Here is a 27,409-nt window from a genome sequence, read left to right as displayed (position 1 = left end):
AGCAGAACATCATCTGCAGGCATCCTGACATCTGCAAGAGACTGGCAGTTGTTGGTGGATCTTGAAAAAAAAGCTGAAGTTCCCCAGCCATATTGCAGTTACCACCCTACGACCTGACATTGTCCTCGTATCGGAGTCCACCAAACAAGCAGTGCTGCTGGAGCTGACAGTGCCGTGGGAAGATCGCTTGGAAGAAGCCTTTGAGAGGAAGCTCTCCAAGTACGCAGGACTGGTCAGCGACTGCCAGCTGGCTGGTTGGAGAGCAAGGTGTTTCCCTGTGGAGGTTGGTTGCAGAGGATTCGCAGCCCGTTCCTTGGCCAGAGCCTACTGTAGCTTAGGCATCAATGGAGAGAGGAAAAGGAGAGCCATCCGGAATACCACTGAAGCGGCAGAAAGAGCCTCAAGATGGCTGTGGCTCAAAAGAGGAGATCCATGGAGTCATGGTAGCTAGCTAGCTGTCTGGACACAAGCCGGGACTTGATCAACCCCGGCTGGGTCACCTGGAGGAGGGCGTCTGATAGTTGAAAGACCCGAAACGTCCAGTGAATCCAGGAACATCACTGATGATGTGTCCAGACTAGGCATCAGTAGATGTATGTACACAGCATATCTGCAAGGTCTCAAAACTATTTAAATGTGTCCTATTGGCTGATGATACAACTTTCTACTGTTCTGGAATAAATCTGAAACAGCCCCTGACAACCGTAGAAAATGAATTAAACAAATTAAAAAACTGGTTCGACAGAAATAAATTGTCACTCAACCTGAAAAAAATCGAAGTCAATCGTTTTTGGCACAAGACCAATCAAACACCAAGCTAAAATTATGATAAACTCAATTGAAATAGAAAGAGCGTATGAAACCAAGTTTCTCGGATTAGTAATAGACTCAAAACTATGTTGGAAACCACATATCGATAACGTAAAAAGAAAAATAGCCAAGACCGTAGGGATCCTCTACAAAACCAAGGAAGTGCTAAATAAGAGATCCTTGTACACATTATACACTTCATTATTATTACCATACATGACCTACTGTGTGGAAATATGGGGAAATGCCTGCAAAACAAACACACTCCCTATTCTCAAACTACAAAAAAAAGCAATTCGAATTATTAATAGATCAAATTATACGGAACCCACAAATCCACTATTTATTAAATTAAATACGATGAAATTTTATGACCTGGTTGACTTTAAAATCGCCCAATTAATGTACAAAGCACACAATAACCTGCTCTGCTAAAACATTCAGAAGTTTTTTGAAATTCGAGAAAGCAACTATGAATTAAGAGGTACCAACTTATTCAAAAAACTCAAAACAAGAACAAACATCAAGCAAAGAAGTGTATCTAGCAAAGGTGTTAATCTGTGGAATAATCTCGAAACGGACCTAAAGATGAGTAAATCGCTTGCTGAGTTCAAAAACAAATTCAAAAAAATAGTACAAACAACCTACACCAATCAGAGTTAAAATGATAAATTCTAAACATTAAATATAATGATAAATCAGAACTAAGTTGATAAATAGAGAAAGGTATTGCAATACCCATTATGAATACAAGAGAAAATTGAGTGCCAGGGTGAGGATGTATATAATCCCGATACAAACCAAAAGTTGTGAAAATATCACGGTTAAGGGTAAAGTATGAGCCTTAATGGAGACTTCTTCTTACTTTTTCTTTTCTGATTGATTGTCGTGCAACAAACTTTTGAACCCAGCCACAGGACGCTTCGAAGTCTTCGATGCCCATTGCGCTGTGGAACTCGATTGCTCTCGAGACTTATCTATTTAGCACGATAACAGTCAAACCATTCCAGGAAACGTTCATTTACTCGACTGTCCGTCGAGCCACATGCAATTCACTCTGGGCATGGAAACACCCGGAATCCAACCGAGCAAGAATCGCTTCCTCGTTATTCAAAGTCTCGTAGATTTGAGTCTTTCAGACTCCAAGTGTCTCTTGAATGTTTCATACTTTGTAACCCGCTCTTCCGCGGCCATTACTGTTCCTCTTCGTTTGGATGCCATGATCTACAGGACGTAAAAATGTTCGCAATTCCAGTAAAACTCACTGCAATAAAGAGTCACTTACATGTCATCGTTTTGGATCCAATGATTGAAAATAGCGGCGCGGACACACTTATTCCGTCGTATCGAGCGGAGTTACTTGCGTTAGCACTACTACTGCAGCCTTCCGTATTGTCTCCGCCTCCTTCCCTGTGCTCTCCAACTTCAAGTAACTGCTCCACCTGGCGTTGAAATGCCTGTCATTACAAGTCCAAATGAAATTAATCCAACCATTTACATCGAACCTTAATTGTGTACTGTGCCAACCTCCGGCGGGCCGGATTAAAAATACCAACGGAGCGGATCCGGCCCTCGGGTCGTAGTTTGCCTAGTCCTGAACTACTGCAAGAAAGGAGACACGCGTTTACATCAGCGAAACGGGCATCCGTCAGTGACAGACTGAGAGATCCGTTGTTCCTTGCCCAAGTTAGTGATGCTAACATCAATGGACGAAAACCCACTTCCGTCAGTGCTTAGTCCATCATTATTTAAAGTTTCATTTGTCAGCAAAACGGGTGTTTGTCAGGGCTGACGGACCTGACGGATTGCTTGCCTCTGTGAACAGCGAAGGAACGACATACAGGTACAAACGCCGTTGTCCCTTTCAAGGAGCTTGCTCCACGTCTTGCTGTGCAGCCTCCACATACATAAGGTATACAAGTCTACAAGTCACATGATTTGCCATTCTAACATTCCAATTTGTAACAATTTTATAGACACCTGACAGTATGCTATGATTCATTCTCAGTAAAATTGGAAAATTCTGAATCAGCATTCATTTTTAAATCGCTGTTACAGGCTCACAATTCAACAGACCCATTTCCCAAATGCATTTTCTGCTGGGTCATTGTTTATTTCATGGAGTCTTGCAACTCATCCCATTCGTTTCACAACAGTCTGGCCGAATAAATAACTTGCAAATAGCCACTTTACACCAGTTATTCAGTGTTTGTATTTCTGCTTTTTGAACATGCCGGTAATTGTGGCAAGGAATTATCCCATGGACGTGACGTTATGTTCAGCTCTGCTTAGTTTTCCTTTGGTGTTCAGCACCAGCTGGAGTGTTGGGCGTGGTGATCCTTCAGCGGTGCACCCGTTTCTCGTCTCCCAATCAAGTTCCTGTGTTTTAATGACCCTGACTTCTATGCTTTGTTGGATTATTTCCCTTGTTCGCTATTCATGCCCAAATTTATTTATAGACCCCCATGTGCTTCCTCATAGTCGCTTTTGTCTCGATAGATATTGGTTTTGTGAGTGTCCTTATATTTTGACTAGTTTTACATTTGTGTTTGGACTACAGTATTAGTTTTGCCTTAGAAATAAAACATAGTCCAACTTTTATGCAGTGTACAGAGGGGTGGGGGGGGGTGACTCGTTACCTCATTTCCATGCATGTCGATTCATTCAAATTCAATTTAGCTGCTTATTTGGGGGTTTGAGTGAAGATGGGTCATTTTGACCCAGAGGACGCAGGGTGTGTACAGGAAATGAGGACAACAGGAGGGTTTAAAGTGCAGTACATGGAAATCTTCATGTCCCCCTGCTCTTCACTTGCGACCAGTTCGCAACGAGGCAAGGCTTCAATTTATGGAATCAGCTCACCCTCAACTCCAACGAGGACAGGGACGGTAGAACTTAACTGGGTGAATCGAAACGTGTTGATCCGACAGCAAATGTGTGCCCATAGCGTCCTCTTGTGGGAATACACCGTCACTGCAGTCTATGCCTATAGAGAATGTTCTAATCTCGTGTGTACAGTTAAAGAAAGCAAAAAGTAAAGACACAAATATCTAGCAATACATGTACCTACCATGATGTCATAAGAATTGAGCCAATCACAAATGACAACGTCCCCTCTGCCCACGACATCTTGGGCCTGCTGCTCACTTGTAGGCGTTACAGGTCAATCGGGATTCACAAAGCAATTCCGACATGCGAGTTTTGTGACACGTGACAAATTTCAACGCGTTACTTTGACAGGCCATACATTCTTCTCTTTGAAGGTATGAGGTCAGTTCGGTCAAAAAATGATTTTGCTATGTCGCTCAACATTTTAGCTCAGGTGTACCCGTTTGCTTGATGTACAATGAGTGCGCGGAGCCAGGGAGCAACAGAAGAAACAAAACGACAGTGTACTGCAGCGTCCTCATTTTCCTGTTATCTGCATTACAAATCAATGCAGTATATGACAGATGCGTCATGCCATCATACTATGCCTTTTCAGAATTGGTAACAAAGGGCAGGCTCGGTCAAACACTAGAAACCAATCCAGCTACAGTACCTGCCAGCAGTTTTGTCAAATTACAAGTAGCGACGTTACAAGTTTAACATTTGTTCGTGGCATGTGTGTGCAGGTAGTGTCATTGTTTTGTTTTTTATCTAAATAAGGATACAATGGAGGTATAACAATTTTATCGACAAATAATATTTATAGTGGCGGGTGGGCGCAAATCGTTTTCTTCTTACTAGGGGTATGGTGGGACGTAACAGAAAATCATTGAGAAACACCGACGTCGGGTATGCACCCAATACTTTATTTTAAAAATGAGCCACACATTTGTATTCATATCACCACAATGTATTTGAAATCCATGAAGACGTGATAGAACAGGGGTGCCCAAACATTTTGGATCGAAGATCTAGTTTTCGATCAACTAACCTCCCGGGATCTACCCTTACCGTCGCGCACGCGCACGCGCACGCGCACACACACACACACACACACACACACACACACACACACACACACACACACACACACACACACACACACACACACACACACACACGCACGCACGATGAGAAACAGCCTGTTAACCATCGTAGCTCACACGTACCGTTTTAAAGTGCTTCCCTGGGCCCTCCTAGATTCCTATTCTTTGCTTGTGCCCTCGGTGAATTGTACAAGACGCAAAGATAGAGCGCAACAGCTCTGATCACAAGCTGCAATTGCAAACTGCTGAGCGCTAACAACTACCGGTGAGGTAATCACACGAAATTTAAGATTTACCTGCTTTATTTTATTTTTTAAAAAATGTGAAAATGAGACTGATAAGATGATTAGGGTGCAGTGTATATTAACACAAAAAATATATTACTAACATGTATGGAGACACACAAATGGTTGTTTTTTTTCTTCTCGACACTCCTCGGATCTACTTGGGACCTGTCTTAGATCTACCGGTAGATCAGGATCTACCTAATGGGCACCCCTGTGATAGAAACAATGATTAACTCTTTCATTCCACAAGACATACTTGTAGTCTTTTTAAAATTAGGCCCCGCCTACCAAGGACGTACTTGTACTCTAAATCTTTTTTTTTTTTGCTGCAGAGGAGGGTCTGATGCAAACAATGAAAATACGCCGTTTGCATTGTAAATCATGTAAAAAAGTGCCCAGTAGGTGGCAGTGGTGCCTCACGTGCTTGAAATGTATGCTTTTACAAAAAGCTCTTTCTCCGTTTTTTGCCCAGGAATCGCCATTTTCATAAAACTTAGCCATTTTGTAATCCCGATTGCTGAAGAATGAAGAATAGAAACAATGTTTTTTTCTGCTGAAAGAAGAGAGTCCTAACTTTATTTTGGTAGACTCCATGTTTATATAGCATTATAACCAAATATTCTGTGGGCCTTGAATGATCAGTCAAAATCCAGTAAAATGCTGGGATTGAGGGCGTTGCTCCAGTGAAAATGGCTGGGATTTATTAATAGCTTTAAGAAAGTTTGCACCAAAAAGAGCATTTAAACTTAACAATTTACTTTATCAACTGCTAAATTGGATTTGAACACAGTGACAACAGTAAATATAACCCTGATTAAATTAAATGACTGCTGCCATAACTCCATGAAGAAACTTGAAATTTAAAACCGACAAAAATATTTTGTTTCGTTTGCATTCATTTGTAAACAGTGGCGGGCTGTGCATTTCAACCTTCAGGAGCATTTAAAAACCAGTAAAACAAGTATGCATTCACAATTATGAGCAGGAAACTACATTTATAGATATTGTCAAAAATATAAAGATGATTTAAAAATACAAAATAAAATGCCACCCAAATTACGCTGTGATCTTAAACAAGTCTGTCCAATAAATTGCGCATTATCGCAGTTTCATATAAGACATTAACCAAACAATAACAAAACAAACTATTCTTTGAAAATAAAGTAAACAGATCATTTGCATTTTGAGAATATGCCACACAACCGCAAATAACTGACGATGTTGAGCAGCTGAGATCGAATGAACTTTAGTGCACGAAGCTGACCACAATGCGCCATTATAAATTGCAGGTGAGCAGATTTATTTGATACATTTTTGTAGCTTTGTCATTTTATTTCGTTACCATTAATTTAATACTAACGAAATAAAATGACAAGAAGAAATGTCAAATAAAATACATTTACTCACCAATGTAGTGCCTGTTCACTGAGCGGCACATCTACGCGAGTGTCCCCAAACGTTTTTAAACACACCATCGTTTTTAAGTGCCCAGCCGTGCTCTGATGTTTCCGTGCTGCCTTGGTAAAACAACTTACATGGGTAAATCCAGTGTGGCTCCAAACACCAAATCGGTCCATTGCAAGCAATCGGCATTCCCAGCAGTACAATTTGCAGCATTTCTCACTGACCGTACCGAACGGGTACCGTTCATAATTGCTCGTCTGAAAATGACGGACAAACCCTTTTCATTGCTGGGACAGGCTAGCAAGCGCAGGAGTTGGGTGACCTCTTCGCACAATATCCAGCTTTTCGTGGAAGGTCCGTCTTGAAAATTGTGCGGAAAGTAGTTCTGCAACCAGATCAACGTCTTCTTCTTCGGACATTTTGGGTTAAAATGCAGTGATTGCTCCCTCTAGCAGGCGCTAATCCAATCACGGAACACGCACATCCAGTCTCGACGTAAACCCTTCTAGCTGGCCCCGGTGCGCAGAGTCGTGATCTGATTGGCTATTGCAACCTGACTATGCCCGTTCATTTACAGCACACAGTGGCCTGCTCTGTTTAATCTGTAGGCCCCGAGCAAGTTTAATTTACCTGGCAACACACGCTAGCTGAAATATGATTGGTTAAAATCTCTACCATAATAAATAATTTATCCAGTGCCTTTCACTGTTATTTAAAATAACATTATTGAAAGCCACTCGATTAAGTGAAATAATGACGTAAAGAATACAGGGAACAATTTTGTTTATATATTTATGAAAATAAAACATGAATTACATTTGTTATTGTCAGGGATGGCAATGACTAGTGATGAAAAAGCGGAAAGAGGCGTGGGCTGGACGGGCGACCAATCATCAAGTAAGACATCATACACATCCAATCTTAGGGCTGCTTACAATCAGAAGATGGAAAGACTGATCGGGAGAGCTCGTGAAAACTCGACGATAAGGTACCTGACCACCCCCCTAAAATTTTCTCAACGGATTTGGACGATTCACAGAAATGATCCGAGGAAAATTGCCATTCCTGTATTGTATGAATGTTTAGGCCAGCAGAGAAGGCCTTGCTGGCCCTGAGGGTCCGCCACTGTTTGTAAAAGAAAAAGTAAAAACCTATAACCTTAAGCCTGAATTGACTTGAGACCAACTTCGCCATGTCAAATCAACATGGTCCATTTCAGGATCGCCAAGTTTTCATTCAAAACTTCTTTTTAAAGTCACAAAATGCTATGACCATAATTAGAACAGGGGATATGTGAGAAAACTGCAGTTACAATTTGATGTTGAAGAAACAAAAACAAAATAAGTTTACATTTGTATCTACAGTATTCTAAGTTTAGGGTTTCAAAAAAAGTCAGATGCAACAGGTCGTCTTTTCGGCGTGCTTTTTGGAGTACTGAAAGCCCTCTTTCTGTTGGCATTGGGAGTCTTGATGTTGGTGGAGAGTGCCATGGGAGAAGACTTTAAAACCCCAGATTTGGGTTTTTGTTGTGGGTCAAAGGGCACCTTAGACGACCCCTCTGGACTTAGTAACAGGCTGCGATCATTCTTCTTGAACTCTGCAACATGACAACAAGAAACACCTTTTTTCTCGACTCATACAAAGGCATAGGTGGTCTCATCCTGACCATCCGCCATGACGTGCGTGGATTCTGTTAATTCAACGGACTCACTTTCTATTACAAGAAACATACCGTATTTTCACGACTATAAGGCGCCATTAAGTCTTACATTTTCTCCAAAATGGACAGGACGCCTATCGGTGCGGAGCGTCCTTTATATGCGCTGAGTTCCAAAATCTGACAGCCGACACGCTGTTTATATAGAGAAAAGGCGGAAGTGACTGTGGCCAGGCATGCGGGAAAGAAGTCGGCCAATCAGAGAAGGGTGGGCGTGTATATATATACATATATGGAGAGGGAGAGAGAGAGAGAGAGGGAGAGAGAGGACAGGCAAGCTAGTCCGCCAATGGTGAAGGGTGGGCGTGTAAGTGGAAGGCTAAAGGGACGCCTCAAGTCAGTACCAACACTTGTATAGAGTGTGGCAATGTGCATTGTTGCAAAACAACTCCCCGTGGTGTCAAAATGATAACAAGAACGATGAGCAAAAAGCCAGAACCACACGGAGGGACCTAGTGAATGACCTACAGAGAGCTGTACAGTAACAAAGGCTACACTCAGTAACACAATGCGCCGCCAGGGACTCAATTCCTGCATTGCCAGACGTGTCCCCCTGCTGAAGCCAGTACACGTCCAGGCCCGTCTGCGGTTCGCTAGAGAGCATTTGGATGCTCCAGAAGAGGACTGGGAGAATGTGTTATGGTCAGATGAAACCAAAATAGAACTTTTTGGTAGAACACAGGTTCTCGTGTTTGGAGGAGAAAGAATAATGAATTGCATCCGAAGAACACCATACTCGCTGTGAAGCACGGGGGTGGAAACATCATGCTTTGGGGCTGGTTTTCTGCAAAGGGACCAGGACGACTGATCTGTGTAAAGGAAAGAATGAATGGGGCCATGAATCGAGAGATTTTGAGTGAAAATCTCCTTCCATCAGCAAGGGCATTGAAGATGAGACGTGGCTGGGTCTTTCAGCATGATAATGATCCCAAACACACAGCCAGGGCAACAAAGGAGTGGCCTTCGTAATTAGCATTTCAAGGTCCTGGAGTGGCCTAGCTAGGCTCCAGACCTCAACCCCATAGAAAATCTGTGGAGGGAGTTGAAAGTCCGTGTTGCCCAACGATAGCCCCAAAACATCACTGCTCAAGATGCTCAAATACCAACAACAGTGTGTGAAAAGCTTGTGAAGAGTTACAGAAAACGTTTGGCCTCCATTATTGCCAACAAAGGGTACATAACAAAGTATTGAGATTAACTTTTGGTATTGACCAAATACCAGTAAGAATTTCCACCATGATTTGCAAATAAATTCTTTAAAAATCAATGTACTTTTCTGGGGTTTTTTCCCCACATTCTGTCTCTCATGGTTGAGCTTTACACAAGTTGACAAATACAGGCCTCTCTAATCTTTTCAAGTAGGAGAACTTGCACAATTGGTGGTTGACTAAATACTTATTTATCCCACTGTATCTATATTAGCCTACTATCAAAATGAGTAACTTGGCTACAAACACACAATGAGCCTGAATGATGAAATATTTTCCCTGCAACGCATCCTGTAGAGAAAGGGTGCCCAGACTTTTTTGACGGAAGATCTATTCTTCAATCAACCAACCTCCCGCGATCGACACGTTACCGCACATGCGCAATATGCACCCACTTACACGCGCGTGCCATAGTGAGCAATAGCAATAACGGTCCTTCAAATGATCGAGGCAAGGGGACGCACTTTTGCAGCATGTTAACGATCGTAGCTGACGTGTACCCTTTTAAAATGCTTCTCCACATTCCCATTATTTGCCAGTACCCTTGGTGAATTGTACATGAAATGCTGTTTAATTTTTTCATTTCGTTTATTTCATTTTTTTAACAACAGCCACCTGCCTGGCATCCTGCCCTGCTAATAGAAACGTGTGTCGCAGGCTATGACAGAAATCCTCGTTGACAGAAATGTTGAAATTGAATATTTATTATACACATCTTTACAGCATTGTAAGCGTTAAGAATGTTTGTCATGTTTGTCCTCCTATAGAAACCATACTAAAACAAAACATTTCCTTAGCCCATCTTTTTTCCATTTTCAAACATTTTTGAAAAAGCTCCAGGAGCCACGAGGACAGCACTAAAGAGCCGCGTTTGCCGACTCCCGGTTTAACACAATTTATTAAAAATCCCAAATCACCAAATCTTCCATTTTTCAGTTCTTCACTAAAAAGCAGAGTACTTGGCAAAATAAAGATCACAAGTCACAAGTATTTTGAGCTGAACATTTGATGATGCTTTCTTTGGTTTATTTATACTGTTGGATTCTTTCCAGACCCAGCGCCAATAAAAGAAAATCTGTCAGAGTAGTTGCTTTCTTTGTATATTGTAAAACAAAGAGTGGAACATCATTAAGAAACACCCCTTTTATGAACTTTCAACTTAGCATAAAATATTTTTCGGAAATGTGCCTCTAGTTATGTACCTTCAGTTATGCGATTCGTCTCAGCATTGATGAGCGAGTGGATCTGTGTTGTGATTGTCGCGCACTTTAATGAACGATCATTGGCCGAGCACGTAACTCATTGCGATAATTGTGCAGTTTTTAAAAAAACTTTTAATTAGACTTTAAAATGATTTAAAGGTTACAGTTGTCCGCAAAACGTACACAGAACTCAATGTCATCTACCGACTACAGGCTGGACACATTAAAAAGACAAGGTGATTTTCATTCACAAAGCAGGAGAAGGGAAGAAGTATATTCAAGATGGTAGCACCTCAAAAGACAGAACTAATAAAGTTATAAAAACTAAATTTTTTCAAACGGTGGACACTACCGCGTGCTATTGCAGCACAGGTGGACTTTGACCATAGAGCGCTTGAAATAATTTGAGTGTCTCAAACAATAGTGACTCCAAGATGCAAGCTATGAGTCCATTATTCTCACATGCAAGTTGTAATAAATGAATGCTTTAACATGATCATAGTCACAGTTTTATTGGAAATCTTAACTTTTAAAGTACCGTATTTTCACGACTATTCAACGCACCGTACTAATGACCGCAGTCTCATTAATGGGTGACATTTCTGCATTTTACACATACACAGGACGCACCGTACTAATGGCCGCAGTTTTACAGTGGTAAAACATACGCCAGCTTAAACATACGGCATGCATGCATGCGCGCACTCTAACACGTTAGCTTGAAGCATACGGTAGCATGCCAAGACATACAGATAAGCTAAAAACACGTTTTTAAAAAGACAACAAAAGCAGAACTGAGTTCGGGTGAATTTTATTTAGCCATCGTACAATGTTCTCACGTTTTTCGATCAATCATCACCCAGAAATCCATCAAAGTCCTCATCCTCTGTATCAGAAGCAGAGGACTGCACATCTCAGTTGTCATTGAATGCATCACATGCTAGTGTGAGTTGCTACGCGTTGCCGAGCGGAAAGAAGGAGTACCAACAGCAAAGTCAACATTTCTCTCGTGTGAAGCTTTCCCACATTTGAAAGTAAAGAACAGAGCGAAACATGGTGGCAGCGCGTGTGTGTAGAAAGAATTGAACAATTGTGCAAGTACTGTAATCCATCAAAAACGCCGCGTTCCCTCTCGTTGTTGCGTATTGTGGCGTAACTCGCCAAGCGCTGCCTCTCACTCTTTGTAAAGTTGTGTTTGCCACCGATCATCCATTGTTCCCATGCCGTTCGCAACTTTACTTTTAACGCCCGCTTGATGCCGATGTCCAGCGGTTGGAGTTCTTTAGTCAAGCCTCCGGGAATAACGGCACGCTCAGAGTTCATTTGCTTGACTTGGTTTTTCACCGCTGCTGTGAGATGGGCACGCATGCCAAAAGCATAACCAATGGCTTGAAGTTTGAACTGAGCTTTGGAGGCGTGTCTCTTTGTAGAATTTATTTTCAGGGGTTCTTAGAAACCAAAACCGCCCACTTACACGCCCACCCTTCACTCATTGGCGGACTTCTTCGCCGCATGCCTGTCCTCACTCACGTCTGCCTTTTCTCTCTCTCCATATATGTATATATACACGCCCACCCGTCACTGATTGGTCGACTTTAAGATAAGATATCTTTTATTCGTCCCACACCGGGGAAATTTACAGCCTCCAGCAGCAAGAATGTATGTAGAAAGAAGAAAGAGAAAAAAAACCAACAACAAACATCTTTCAATTAAATGCAATATGAACACAAAATGGATAAATCGCAGTACTATTTACAATTTTCCTTCACATCATTTAATTATTATTATTATTATGATTGTTATTTATTATTCATCAGCCTGACAGCAGTCCGTAGGAACGAGCGTCGGTATCTCTCCTTCTTGCAGCGCGGGTGTAACAGTCTCTGGCTGAAGGAGCTACCAAGTGCTGTCAGGGCAGGCTGGAGGGGGTGGGAGGGACTGGCCATCATAGCTTTTAGCTTAGTTAGCATCCTTCTGTTGCCCACCTCCTCCAGAGTGTCAAGGGAGCAACCCAGGACAGAACTGGCCTTCCTGACCAGTCGCTCCAGTCTCTTTCTGTCCCGGGCTGAGATGCTGCCTGACCAGCAGACAATGCCATAATGGATGGCCGAGGCCACCACCGAGTTATAGAACGTCTATAACTGCCGCATGCCTGTCCACAGTCACTTCCGCCTTTTCTCTATATAAACAGCGTGTCGGCTGTCAGTCAGGTTTTGGAACTCGGCGCATACACAAGACGCTCCGCATCATAAGGCGTCCTGTCCATTTTGGAGAAAATTTAAGACTTTTAATGACGCCTTATAGTCGTGAAAATACGGTAATCCGCACAGTATGTGTCAGGGGCAATATAGAGCAATAAGATGGCTCAATGTTTCCTCATGTAGTAAGTAATAAGCATTTAAACGTCCCTTAATTGTGGGTGTGTGGGTGCGCGCGTGCGTGCATGCATGCATGTTATGCCTAGATTAGTTGATTCATTATGATGACATCGACGACCAAAAGCATCGACAAGTAATTTAAGTCGTCGACGCACATGGCAGTTGCGTTTAAGCGGGCCAGCCGTGATGTCACTGGAATAGCTATGCTTACTCCTACCAGATGGAATGAACAACTGTAGTATGCTAATGCTATCATGGCTATCCGTCATCAAACATTGAAAGTTTGGGAACATTTCAACATGGACGTCAAGAGCGTTTTCAGCATTTTCAGCACGTATCGCACTGTGTGCGATTCCAACATTGTGACAGCGATGTTATAACTGAATAGGAAATGTGGTGACACTGATTTCTTTTATCACCTCATCATCAGGGGTGTTCACACGGCAACATTTACTCCGGTGTAGCACCGGGGCTGCCCCCATAGAGCGTTCACACGTACAAAGTTATACCGGTGTAGCCCCTGAAAACAGCTTAAACCGGAACAAATTTATAATTTATTTACTCCTGAGTAAATGCTACCCGACGTCAGCGTTTCTCAATTGCATCCTGGGTATTTTGCACTTCTTTCCTTTCTCTCTCTCATCCTTTTACGGTGTCTGATAGACCACAGCGTTGATTTGTCTGGAGAAGCATAAACCATGGTTTTTCGATATGTCACAAACAAGGTGGGGAAAAGGAAGAACACCTTACGCATGCACAGGTTTTATTTCCGTATTATTACGTATTGCACGACCGCAGAAACTGCCATGTGAACGCAAGTGGGGTTGCACCGGGGTTAACACGCTTATCTTTAGTAAGCAGCTTTATACGTGTGAACACTCCACAAAATTTACACCAGTGTAAGATGTATCGCAACAAAATACATCTGTGCAGCACCGATGCAAATGTGTGCCGTGTGAACACCCCTATAGTGTTCAAAGAAATCCAGATGTACTTTGCAGAGGCTCCAGTCTCTCAAAAGGATGATACTTTCAAATGGTGGCATGAAAATGAGAAACATTTCCTCACGCTATTAAGGGTAGCAAAATTTATTCTGTGCAAACCTTCAACCTGCGCCCCTTCGGACTGGATCTTCACTGAAGCAGGGAACATCTACTCTCAAAAGCGAGCAAGCGTTTCGCAGAGCATAGAAATGCTAACTTTCCCGACAATGAAAAATGGAGTTCTGTCGATTATGAGATGGAATGTAGTATAAATTGTGAGCACCGAGCACAAAATACCACTAATACTACACTACTTACTGTCTTAGAGTTGTCATCATTTATTTAAAGTCACTCTTTGTGTTGTTTCTCCTTCAGGGAAGAAAAAAATGCAACTCAAGCAAGATGATGACTCCGACAACGATGATATGAAGCCAACAGATCTTACTGACAAAGATATCACCAAGCCAAGGAAAAAAAAGAAGGCGTCTCATGATGGCTGTTTAGGTGCTAATTTAAATGCCAGAATATTGAATGGGGAGGACACTGAGGCACCCAATCAAAGCAAGTCTGAAGATATGGCCAAAAAAGAATCGTCTGTTTCTGCCTCAGATAAAGGCAGCAACCTCAATTCTTGCACAAGCAACAAAAAGTCAAAAAAGAAAAAAAAGAGGCCAACATCGGAGTGTGAAGAAAAATTAGAGAATCACGAGACGATGCAGGAGGCCGGCACAACTGCAGTGATCGGCGAGCATGAGAGCCCCTTAAAGAACAGTGTTAAGCTTGAGTCACAAGCTGGCAGCATGGCGATTCCAGTTCCCTGTGAGATCATATCGAATGAAACCGAGCTCCGGGCCTCAAATACCACCAAGACAAAAAAGAAAGGTCTGAAGGCTGAAAAGGTCAAAGCATTTGCAGCTTGTTCACCGAAAATCCCGTTAGATTCTCTGTCGGTACCTTGTGATAATTCTGCTCCTATTGGCACGGCTCTCCAACCTCAGGGTTTAACTGATACCACCACCTCGGATGAGTGCAAGAGGAAAAATAATAAATCTGAGAACGTACTGATTGCAAATCCAAGTACGAACGTTGAAAATGAATTTGCATGTGACAATCAAATGGGAACTCCATCGAAGAAGAAAAACAAACGAAAATGTGCAAAGGTGAAAGAGGTGAGCAGCTCGGAAAGGAAGCCCGAGGTGGGCGATGAGGCATCCGATTCCTCGGGGAAGCCAAATAAGAAGAAAAGAAAGATCCCTGTGGTGTTTGAGTTTGAAGCGGATGAGTTTGAGCCTGCCACACCACCCAATGACACTGCAGAAATAGCACTGGGTGTCAAGAAGTCAAAAGTGAGTATGAAATGAGGGCATGCGTTTTCAGATTCATCTGTGAACTCTGTTTTAAATCACTTTCCCGTGGCTATTTCACAATGCTTCTCCTCTCCAGGCATTTAATGGTTCAGCTACCCCAAAAGCCAAGCCAAAGACATTGTCAAATGACTTGGTCACATTTCAGCGAAACGTCAAAGTTCCAACACCGCTCTTCTTCAGGACCAAGGAAAAATGCACAACTCAAATCTTTGGCAAGAAGGTATTTAGATGTGTATAAAAAATTACATTACATTCTTTCTGTTGATTCTGTTTTTCCCTCCACAGATTGATCAAACTCCCACATCAGACAGCAAGAAGGTGACATTCCATCTGAAGAATAATAAAACAGCTGGTAAGACAATGTTCAATGTCAATATGTTTAGGTCTATTTTGAGGACCCGGCACTATGCCGCATTTTTGAATACTCCACTGGGCTCGTTAGTTTAACATGGGTCGGCAACCCAAAATGTTGAAAGTGTCACATTGGACCAAAAAACGAATTTGCCTGGAGCCGCAAAAAATTAAAAACCTTATATCAGCTTTACAATGACGGTAACACATGCTGTGCTTATTTGCCCCACTTTTTTACAGTGGGGCAAATAAGTATTTAGTCAACCACCAATTGTGCAAGTTCTCCTTGAAAAAATTAGAGAGTATTTGTCTGTAATTGTCAACATGGGTAAAGCTCAACCATAAGAGACAGAATGTGGGGAGAAAAACTCGGAAAATTACATTGTTTGATTTTTAAACAATTAATTGCAAATTATGGTGGAAAATAAGTATTTGGTCAGCTACAAAGAAGCAAGATTTTTGGCTATCAAAGAGGTCTAACTTCTAATGAGCGCAAACGAGGCTCCACTGTATTCTCCACAGTATGACCTGTATTAATGGTGCCCGTTTTAACTCATTATTGGTATAAAAGACACCTGTCTACAACCTCAGTCAGTCACACTCCAAACTCCACTATGGCCAAGACCAAAGAGCTGTCGAAGGACACCAGAGACAAAATTGTAGACCTGCACCAGGCTGGGAAGACTGAATCTGCAATAGCTAAACGCTTGGTGTAACTAAATCAACCGTGGGAGCAATTATTTGAAAATGGAAGACATACAAGACCACTCATAATCTCCCTCGATCTGGGGCTCCATGACATCGGCATCAAGCGGGCGTTAAAAGTAAAGTTGCGACCGGGCGTACAAAGTAAAGTTGCGAACAACATGGGAACAATGGATGATCGATGGCAAACACAACTTTACAAAGAGTGAGAGGCAGCGCTGGGCGAGTTACGCCACAATTTGTGACTGGATTGTGGCTGCTTGGACAAACGTGTCTGCTTGCACTGTTGTTCGAGTTTTTGGCAAAGCCGGCATCATTTCTGTGGAGCCACATGGCAATGAGAGTGACTCTGACAATGAGAGGGAACGCAGCGTTTTTGATGAATTACCGGTACTTGCACAATTGTTCAATTCTGATACAGAGGATGAGGACTTTAATGGATTTCTGGGTGATGATTGATCGAAAAACGTGAGTACATTGTAAAATGGCTAAATAAAATACTACAGAACTCAGTTTTGCTTCCGTTGCCTTTTTAAAAACGTGTTTTTAGCTTGTATCTGTATGTCTTGGAATGCTACCGTATGCTTCAAGCTAACGTGTTTTTAGCGTGCGCGCATGCATGCCGTATATTTAAGCTGGTGTATGTTTTACCACTTTAAAACTGCGCCCAATAATACAGTGCGTTTTGTCTATGTGTAAAATACAGAAATAGCACCCCCATTAATGAGACTGCGCCCAACCATACGGTGTGCCGAATGGTCGTGAAAATACGGTAGTCTAAATAGACTTCCTTTTCTACGCATCTTGACCATTTTAAAGATGCACATTTTGAAGTGCATCCTTTACGATTCTTAGCTGTTTCCTTTGCATTCTTTCCACGCTTCATCTTCTTTCTGCTGGCAAACATTTCATCATCCTCATCTGTAGAGACTTCCTCTGGATAGCCATCTTGAGGAAATAGACCTAACCGAAAAAAAAGGCAGAGGATGAGTCACATAACACAAATAAACAAGAAAGACATTGTGTCGTATCAGGCAATTTAAAAATAACAATACCTTCACTGAGATCCTGCAGCCTGCCATGAAAGAGAGAGAAAGTATGTTGAAAGACAAGAGGTCTGATAATGCATATCATAAACTACATTCGACTGGCGTAAAAATCACTCTTTTCCCAATCTGCTGAACAACTCTCTGATCCACTGAAATTTTAAGACACTGGCCAAAAATAGGATCCACTGGAGAGTTCCCAGGCGAAAACCACTGTTGACCAAAAAGAACACAAAGGCTCATCTCACATTTGCCAAAAGACATCAAGATGATCCTCAAAACCTTTGGAAAAAACATTCTGTCGACCGATGAATCAAAAATTGAATTTGTGCGGCCTGTTACATTTGGGGTAGAAATGATAGCATTTGATTAATAAAACATGGTGTTGCCAATGTGATGGTCTGGGGCTGCTTTTCTATCTGAGGACAAGGTCAATTTGCTGTGATTGATGGGACAATGAATTCTGCTGTCTACTAGAAAATCCTGAAGGATGATGTCCGACCATCAGTTTAGTTTGCACCCTCAAACTCAAGCACTCTTGGATCATGCAGAAAGACAACTAACCGTAACACAACAGCAAGTCCATCTCTGAACGGCTCAAAAAACAAAAGAAAATAAAGTAAGATTTTGCAGTGGTCAAGTCAAAGTCCGGATTTGAATCCAATAGAGATGCTGTGGCGTGACCTCAAAAGGGAAACTCTCCAATGTGGCATAGTTGAATTAAATCTGCCAAAGTGGGCCAAAATTCCTCCATAGCGTCAAAGACTGACCACAAATTATCGCAAATGCTTGATTTCAGTTATTGCTGCCAAGGGCGTCACAACCCATTACTAGCTTCAAGGGGCAATTACTTCTTCCACATAAGGACAGGAAGGTTTGGCTTTTCTTTTTGCCATATTTAAATCACACGGACCACAACAACAGATACAGTATGATACTTTCAAAACTGTCTGAGGGGCTACAAAACTTACACTTTGATGATTTTGTAGAGCCTCTCTCTATTGTGGCTGGGTGTGCTACTTCGAATTGACACCTCTAAGAGCTTGTCAGCAAGAGCTGCATAGTCAAACTGTAAAATAGATGTTTCATTAGAAGGGGGAAAGCAGAACATGGTATTTATCAAGAGCTCTGACTAAAGTGGTGCAGTGTAGCATATGTCTTTCCAATGAAAACCCAAGTATCCCAAAATATGTGTTCATTCTTGGAAAAACAACAACATGCATTTAGGATAAAAATACAATACTAACCTGTAGAACTGGTGCTGTATTATCATCATCATCATCATCATCAAATTGTAACTCTGTGTCGGAGTCTCCTGATTCATGAGCACCCTGTTTCAAGTATGATTTACTGCCTGAAAACAAAATAACCAGCAAATAATGTCTTCCTGGCATAAAAATTCAATTCAATTCAGTCATTTATCTACAAAATTATGTAACATTCATGGAGTTCTTTTTAAAACACTGTAGCATTCATGATTTGCAATCAATAACTTACACAAAAACAGGTTGTTGTGTGCTATATAAATAGTGATTCTGAACGGAAACTCAAAGTTTGGGGAATATTTTTTTTTTGGTCAGATTGCACTTAATGTTGCGTACTATATAGCAGTGGTCCCAAACACTTGCCCGTGGGCCTTTTGGTACTGAGCTGAACGATCGCTTGTGTGGCGCTTTCTCCAAAGCTATGGAAAGAAATCAAGCCTGCTGTTGGCCATGTGCAAGGTACATTCTCAAAAACGGGCATGACGACAATCCAGTTGAATCAGCTGAACAAGTATTACTGAAGTGATGATGTGGAAAGCATGTTAATGCCAGCGGATTTGCACATCCTGCCCACCTAAAGATGAGCGGTTCAGTCGCTATGACCTAGCAATGCGGCCACCAAAATATCAAACACCGTATGTAGGATGGATTCGTTCATCCATCCATCCGTCCATTTTGCAAAGTGCTAACTTCAAAATCATTACGTTGACACTTTGAAAGGAAAATCAACTCAAAAATGTTCTTTAAAACAATATGCATTATGCAGCCTCATTAGTCTAAACATGGTATTACGATTAATATTGTGTTTGTGGAAAAATTAAACAACAAACTCTTCCCATTTTTGTGAAAATGTACCGTTAATCTGCTTCACGGGGTCCTCTTCATCATCAGAGGACTGGCCTGAATCAGAGGACTCTGCTTCTTTCAGCTCCCTCATCAGATCCTCAATGGCATAGGGAGCCTGGTCAATAATTGTGTTGAAGATGCTGTTGCAGATCGCTCGGAAAAGTGTCCGACTGGTGAGACGGTCAATTAAAGAGAATGGTCGATCAGTGGATGGCAAATATTACAAAGCAAGCAGGAAGCTTCAGATCAAGACAGAATTTCGCTGCCATTCATCAGTGACGCTCCTAAAACTAGTATGATCAATAAAGGATGTGTTGCCTGTAATATTACACGACCAGGACGCCAGCCAAATCCTCTTGAACACTGACATCCAAATTGGAGATATTTTGCTTTGGTGACGTTATTCAATGTTAAGGTCAAAAGTTGTATGATTGTCTGGCAAATTAGATGAATACACTTTCAAGCCATTGAAATGAAAACATATTCAAAGGCCCGATAATTCTACCACATTTGAAGTAAACATATTCCGCTGGGTTATGGGGTATTCAAGACTGACAAAACGTTTTCATATACGTAAAATTATTGTTACCCCTCTGTTAATGAAAGAATAACCCTCAGTGATCACAGAAATAACTTCAATCTGACCAAAGTACAGTCAAACCCCGGCTTTCGGATTTCGACCAGAAAATTTGAGATTTTTACACCTCAGGTTAGAACTGAAAACCGGTTTTCGACCAAACTGAGCACACCCGAATACGCCACTTGACTCCTTTCGGGTTTCTTACACGAGCAAGTGACGCTTACACGTTTGACGTTCACAAAAATACCGTATTTTCACGACTATTCGACGCATCGTACTAATGGCCGCAGTCTCATTAATGGGTGACATTTCTGTATTTTACACATACACAGGACGCATCGTACTAATGGCCGCAGTTTTACAGTGGTAAAACATACGCCAGCTTAAACATACGGCATGCATGCGCGCACTCTAACACGTTAGCTTGAAGCATACGGTGGCATGCCAAGACATACAGATAAGATAAAAACACGTTTTTAAAAAGGCAACGAAAGCAGAACCGAGTTCGGGTGTATTTTATTTAGCCATCGTACAATGTTCTCACGTTTTTCGATCAATCATCACCCAGAAATCCATCTAAGTCCTCATCCTCTGTATCAGAAGCAGAGGACTGCACATCTCAGTTGTCATTGAATGCATCACATGCTAGTGTGAGTTGCTAGGCATTGCCGAGCGGAAAGAAGGAGTAGCAACAGCAAAGTCAACATTTCCCTCGTGTGAAGCTTTCCCACATTTGAAAGTAAAGAACAGAGCGAAACATGGTGGCAGCGCGTGTGTGTAGAAAGAATTGAACAATTGTGCAAGTACCGTAATCCATCAAAAACGCCGCGTTCCCTCTCGTTGTTGCGTATTGTGGCGTAACTCGCCAAGCGCTGCCTCTCACTCTTTGTAAAGTTGTGTTTGCCACCGATCATCCATTGTTCCCAAGCCGTTTGCAACTATACTTTGAACGCCCGGTTGATGCCAATGTCCAGCGGTTGGAGTTCTTTAGTCAAGCCTCCGGGAATAACGGCACGCTCATTTGCTTGACTTGTTTTTTCACCGCTGCTGTGAGATGGGCACGCATGCCAAAAGCATAACCGGTGGCTTTAAGTTTGAACTGAGCTTCGTAGGCGTGTCTTTTTGTCGAATTTATTTTCAGGGGTTCTTAGAAACCAAAACCGGAGTTGTTTTGCAACAATGCACATTGCCACACTCTATACAAGTGTTGGTACTGACTTGAGGCGTCCCTTTAGCCTTCCACTTACACGCCCACCCTTCACCATTGGCGGACTAGCTTGCCTGTCCTCTCTCTCCCTCTCTCTCTCTCTCCCTCTCCATATATGTATATATATACACGCCCACCCTTCTCTGATTGGCCGACTTCTTTCCCGCATGCCTGGCCACAGTCACTTCCGCCTTTTCTCTATATAAACAGCGTGTCGGCTGTCAGATTTTGGAACTCAGCGCATATAAAGGACGCTCCGCACCGATAGGCGTCCTGTCCATTTTGGAGAAAATGTAAGACTTAATGGCGCCTTATAGTCGTGAAAATACGGTATGTTTCTTGTAATAGAAAGTGAGTCCGTTGAATTAACAGAATCCACGCACGTCATGGCGGATGGTCAGGATGAGACCACCTATGCCTTTGTATGAGTCGAGAAAAAAGGTGTTTCTTGTTGTCATGTTGCAGAGTTCAAGAAGAATGATCGCAGCCTGTTACTAAGTCCAGAGGGGTCGTCTAAGGTGCCCTTTGACCCACAACAAAAACCCAAATCTGGGGTTTTAAAGTCTTCTCCCATGGCACTCTCCACCAACATCAAGACTCCCAATGCCAACAGAAAGAGGGCTTTCAGTACTCCAAAAAGCACGCCGAAAAGACGACCTGTTGCATCTGACTTTTTTTGAAACCCTAAACTTAGAATACTGTAGATACAAATGTAAACTTATTTTGTTTTTGTTTCTTCAACATCAAATTGTAACTGCAGTTTTCTCACATATCCCCTGTTCTAATTATGGTCATAGCATTTTGTGACTTTAAAAAGAAGTTTTGAATGAAAACTTGGCGATCCTGAAATGGACCATGTTGATTTGACATGGCGAAGTTGGTCTCAAGTCAATTCAGGCTTAAGGTTATAGGTTTTTACTTTTTCTTTTACAAACAGTGGCGGACCCTCAGGGCCAGCAAGGCCTTCTCTGCTGGCCTAAACATTCATACAATACAGGAATGGCAATTTTCCTCGGATCATTTCTGTGAATCGTCCAAATCCGTTGAGAAAATTTTAGGGGGGTGGTCAGGTACCTTATCGTCGAGTTTTCACGAGCTCTCCCGATCAGTCTTTCCATCTTCTGATTGTAAGCAGCCCTAAGATTGGATGTGTATGATGTCTTACTTGATGATTGGTCGCCCGTCCAGCCCACGCCTCTTTCCGCTTTTTCATCACTAGTCATTGCCATCCCTGACAATAACAAATGTAATTCATGTTTTATTTTCATAAATATATAAACAAAATTGTTCCCTGTATTCTTTACGTCATTATTTCACTTAATCGAGTGGCTTTCAATAATGTTATTTTAAATAACAGTGAAAGGCACTCGATAAATTATTTATTATGGTAGAGATTTTAACCAATCATATTTCAGCTAGCGTGTGTTGCCAGGTAAATTAAACTTGCTCGGGGCCTACAGATTAAACAGAGCAGGCCACTGTGTGCTGTAAATGAACGGGCATAGTCAGGTTGCAATAGCCAATCAGATCACGACTCTGCGCACCGGGGCCAGCTAGAAGGGTTTACGTCGAGACTGGATGTGCGTGTTCCGTGATTGAATTAGCGCCTGCTAGAGGGAGCAATCACTGCATTTTAACCCAAAATGTCCGAAGAAGAAGACGTTGATCTGGTTGCAGAACTACTTTCCGCACAATTTTCAAGACGGACCTTCCACGAAAAGCTGGATATTGTGCGAAGAGGTCACCCAACTCCTGCGCTTGCTAGCCTGTCCCAGCAATGAAAAGGGTTTGTCCGTCATTTTCAGACGAGCAATTATGAACGGTACCCGTTCGGTACGGTCAGTGAGAAATGCTGCAAATTGTACTGCTGGGAATGCCGATTGCTTGCAATGGACCGATTTGGTGTTTGGAGCCACACTGGATTTACCCATGTAAGATGTTTTACCAAGGCAGCACGGAAACATCAGAGCACGGCTGGGCACTTAAAAACGATGGTGTGTTTAAAAACGTTTGGGGACACTCGCGTAGATGTGCCGCTCAGTGAACAGGCACTACATTGGTGAGTAAATGTATTTTATTTGACATTTCTTCTTGTCATTTTATTTCGTTAGTATTAAATTAATGGTAACGAAATAAAATGACAAAGCTACAAAAATGTATCAAATAAATCTGCTCACCTGCAATTTATAATGGCGCATTGTGGTCAGCTTCGTGCACTAAAGTTCGTTCGATCTCAGCTGCTCAACATCGTCAGTTATTTGCGGTTGTGTGGCATATTCTCAAAATGCAAATGATCTGTTTACTTTATTTTCAAAGAATAGTTTGTTTTGTTATTGTTTGGTTAATGTCTTATATGAAACTGCGATAATGCGCAATTTATTGGACAGACTTGTTTAAGATCACAACGTAATTTGGGTGGCATTTTATTTTGTATTTTTAAATCATCTTTATATTTTTGACAATATCTATAAATGTAGTTTCCTGCTCATAATTGTGAATGCATACTTGTTTTACCGGTTTTTAAATGCTCCTGAAGGTTGAAATGCACGGCCCGCCACTGTTTACAAATGAATGCAAACGAAACAAAATATTTTTGTCGGTTTTAAATTTCAAGTTTCTTCATGGAGTTATGGCAGCAGTCATTTAATTTAATCAGGGTTATATTTACTGTTGTCACTGTGTTCAAATCCAATTTAGCAGTTGATAAAGTAAATTGTTAAGTTTAAATGCTCTTTTTGGTGCAAACTTTCTTAAAGCTATTAATAAATCCCAGCCATTTTCACTGGAGCAACGCCCTCAATCCCAGCATTTTACTGGATTTTGACTGATCATTCAAGGCCCACAGAATATTTGGTTATAATGCTATATAAACATGGAGTCTACCAAAATAAAGTTAGGACTCTCTTCTTTCAGCAGAAAAAAACATTGTTTCTATTCTTCATTCTTCAGCAATCGGGATTACAAAATGGCTAAGTTTTATGAAAATGGCGATTCCTGGGCAAAAAACGGAGAAAGAGCTTTTTGTAAAAGCATACATTTCAAGCACGTGAGGCACCACTGCCACCTACTGGGCACTTTTTTACATGATTTACAATGCAAACGGCGTATTTTCATTGTTTGCATCAGACCCTCCTCTGCAGCAAAAAAAAAAAAAAGATTTAGAGTACAAGTACGTCCTTGGTAGGCGGGGCCTAATTTTAAAAAGACTACAAGTATGTCTTGTGGAATGAAAGAGTTAATCATTGTTTCTATCACAGGGGTGCCCATTAGGTAGATCCTGATCTACCGGTAGATCTAAGACAGGTCCCAAGTAGATCCGAGGAGTGTCGAGAAGAAAAAAAACAACCATTTGTGTGTCTCCGTACATGTTAGTAATATATTTTTTGTGTTAATATACACTGCACCCTAATCATCTTATCAGTCTCATTTTCACATTTTTAAAAAAATAAAATAAAGCAGGTAAATCTTAAATTTCGTGTGATTACCTCACCGGTAGTTGTTAGCGCTCAGCAGTTTGCAATTGCAGCTTGTGATCAGAGCTGTTGCGCTCTATCTTTGCGTCTTGTACAATTCACCGAGGGCACAAGCAAAGAATAGGAATCTAGGAGGGCCCAGGGAAGCACTTTAAAACGGTACGTGTGAGCTACGATGGTTAACAGGCTGTTTCTCATCGTGCGTGCGTGTGTGTGTGTGTGTGTGTGTGTGTGTGTGTGTGTGTGTGTGTGTGTGTGTGTGTGTGTGCGCGCGTGCGCGTGCGCGACGGTAAGGGTAGATCCCGGGAGGTTAGTTGATCGAAAACTAGATCTTCGATCCAAAATGTTTGGGCACCCCTGTTCTATCACGTCTTCATGGATTTCAAATACATTGTGGTGATATGAATACAAATGTGTGGCTCATTTTTAAAATAAAGTATTGGGTGCATACCCGACGTCGGTGTTTCTCAATGATTTTCTGTTACGTCCCACCATACCCCTAGTAAGAAGAAAACGATTTGCGCCCACCCGCCACTATAAATATTATTTGTCGATAAAATTGTTATACCTCCATTGTATCCTTATTTAGATAAAAAACAAAACAATGACACTACCTGCACACACATGCCACGAACAAATGTTAAACTTGTAACGTCGCTACTTGTAATTTGACAAAACTGCTGGCAGGTACTGTAGCTGGATTGGTTTCTAGTGTTTGACCGAGCCTGCCCTTTGTTACCAATTCTGAAAAGGCATAGTATGATGGCATGACGCATCTGTCATATACTGCATTGATTTGTAATGCAGATAACAGGAAAATGAGGACGCTGCAGTACACTGTCGTTTTGTTTCTTCTGTTGCTCCCTGGCTCCGCGCACTCATTGTACATCAAGCAAACGGGTACACCTGAGCTAAAATGTTGAGCGACATAGCAAAATCATTTTTTGACCGAACTGACCTCATACCTTCAAAGAGAAGAATGTATGGCCTGTCAAAGTAACGCGTTGAAATTTGTCACGTGTCACAAAACTCGCATGTCGGAATTGCTTTGTGAATCCCGATTGACCTGTAACGCCTACAAGTGAGCAGCAGGCCCAAGATGTCGTGGGCAGAGGGGACGTTGTCATTTGTGATTGGCTCAATTCTTATGACATCATGGTAGGTACATGTATTGCTAGATATTTGTGTCTTTACTTTTTGCTTTCTTTAACTGTACACACGAGATTAGAACATTCTCTATAGGCATAGACTGCAGTGACGGTGTATTCCCACAAGAGGACGCTATGGGCACACATTTGCTGTCGGATCAACACGTTTCGATTCACCCAGTTAAGTTCTACCGTCCCTGTCCTCGTTGGAGTTGAGGGTGAGCTGATTCCATAAATTGAAGCCTTGCCTCGTTGCGAACTGGTCGCAAGTGAAGAGCAGGGGGACATGAAGATTTCCATGTACTGCACTTTAAACCCTCCTGTTGTCCTCATTTCCTGTACACACCCTGCGTCCTCTGGGTCAAAATGACCCATCTTCACTCAAACCCCCAAATAAGCAGCTAAATTGAATTTGAATGAATCGACATGCATGGAAATGAGGTAACGAGTCACCCCCCCCCACCCCTCTGTACACTGCATAAAAGTTGGACTATGTTTTATTTCTAAGGCAAAACTAATACTGTAGTCCAAACACAAATGTAAAACTAGTCAAAATATAAGGACACTCACAAAACCAATATCTATCGAGACAAAAGCGACTATGAGGAAGCACATGGGGGTCTATAAATAAATTTGGGCATGAATAGCGAACAAGGGAAATAATCCAACAAAGCATAGAAGTCAGGGTCATTAAAACACAGGAACTTGATTGGGAGACGAGAAACGGGTGCACCGCTGAAGGATCACCACGCCCAACACTCCAGCTGGTGCTGAACACCAAAGGAAAACTAAGCAGAGCTGAACATAACGTCACGTCCATGGGATAATTCCTTGCCACAATTACCGGCATGTTCAAAAAGCAGAAATACAAACACTGAATAACTGGTGTAAAGTGGCTATTTGCAAGTTATTTATTCGGCCAGACTGTTGTGAAACGAATGGGATGAGTTGCAAGACTCCATGAAATAAACAATGACCCAGCAGAAAATGCATTTGGGAAATGGGTCTGTTGAATTGTGAGCCTGTAACAGCGATTTAAAAATGAATGCTGATTCAGAATTTTCCAATTTTACTGAGAATGAATCATAGCATACTGTCAGGTGTCTATAAAATTGTTACAAATTGGAATGTTAGAATGGCAAATCATGTGACTTGTAGACTTGTATACCTTATGTATGTGGAGGCTGCACAGCAAGACGTGGAGCAAGCTCCTTGAAAGGGACAACGGCGTTTGTACCTGTATGTCGTTCCTTCGCTGTTCACAGAGGCAAGCAATCCGTCAGGTCCGTCAGCCCTGACAAACACCCGTTTTGCTGACAAATGAAACTTTAAATAATGATGGACTAAGCACTGACGGAAGTGGGTTTTCGTCCATTGATGTTAGCATCACTAACTTGGGCAAGGAACAACGGATCTCTCAGTCTGTCACTGACGGATGCCCGTTTCGCTGATGTAAAC

General features: G+C 41.9%; 1 pseudogene; it reads left to right on the top strand.

Annotated features, from left to right (window-relative positions):
- The window catches only part of LOC127612110 (ribosomal RNA processing protein 1 homolog A-like), a 162,840-nt pseudogene extending 140,643 nt beyond the window's left edge, over window positions 1-22,197 (top strand).
- The last annotated feature ends 5,212 nt before the right edge of the window (window positions 22,198-27,409 follow it).

This window comes from Hippocampus zosterae, chromosome 12 (assembly GCF_025434085.1).
Source record: "Hippocampus zosterae strain Florida chromosome 12, ASM2543408v3, whole genome shotgun sequence".
NCBI lineage: Eukaryota > Metazoa > Chordata > Actinopteri > Syngnathiformes > Syngnathidae > Hippocampus > Hippocampus zosterae.
Note: the sequence above shows the minus strand (reverse complement) of the source record. Positions and strands in the feature narration are given on the sequence as shown.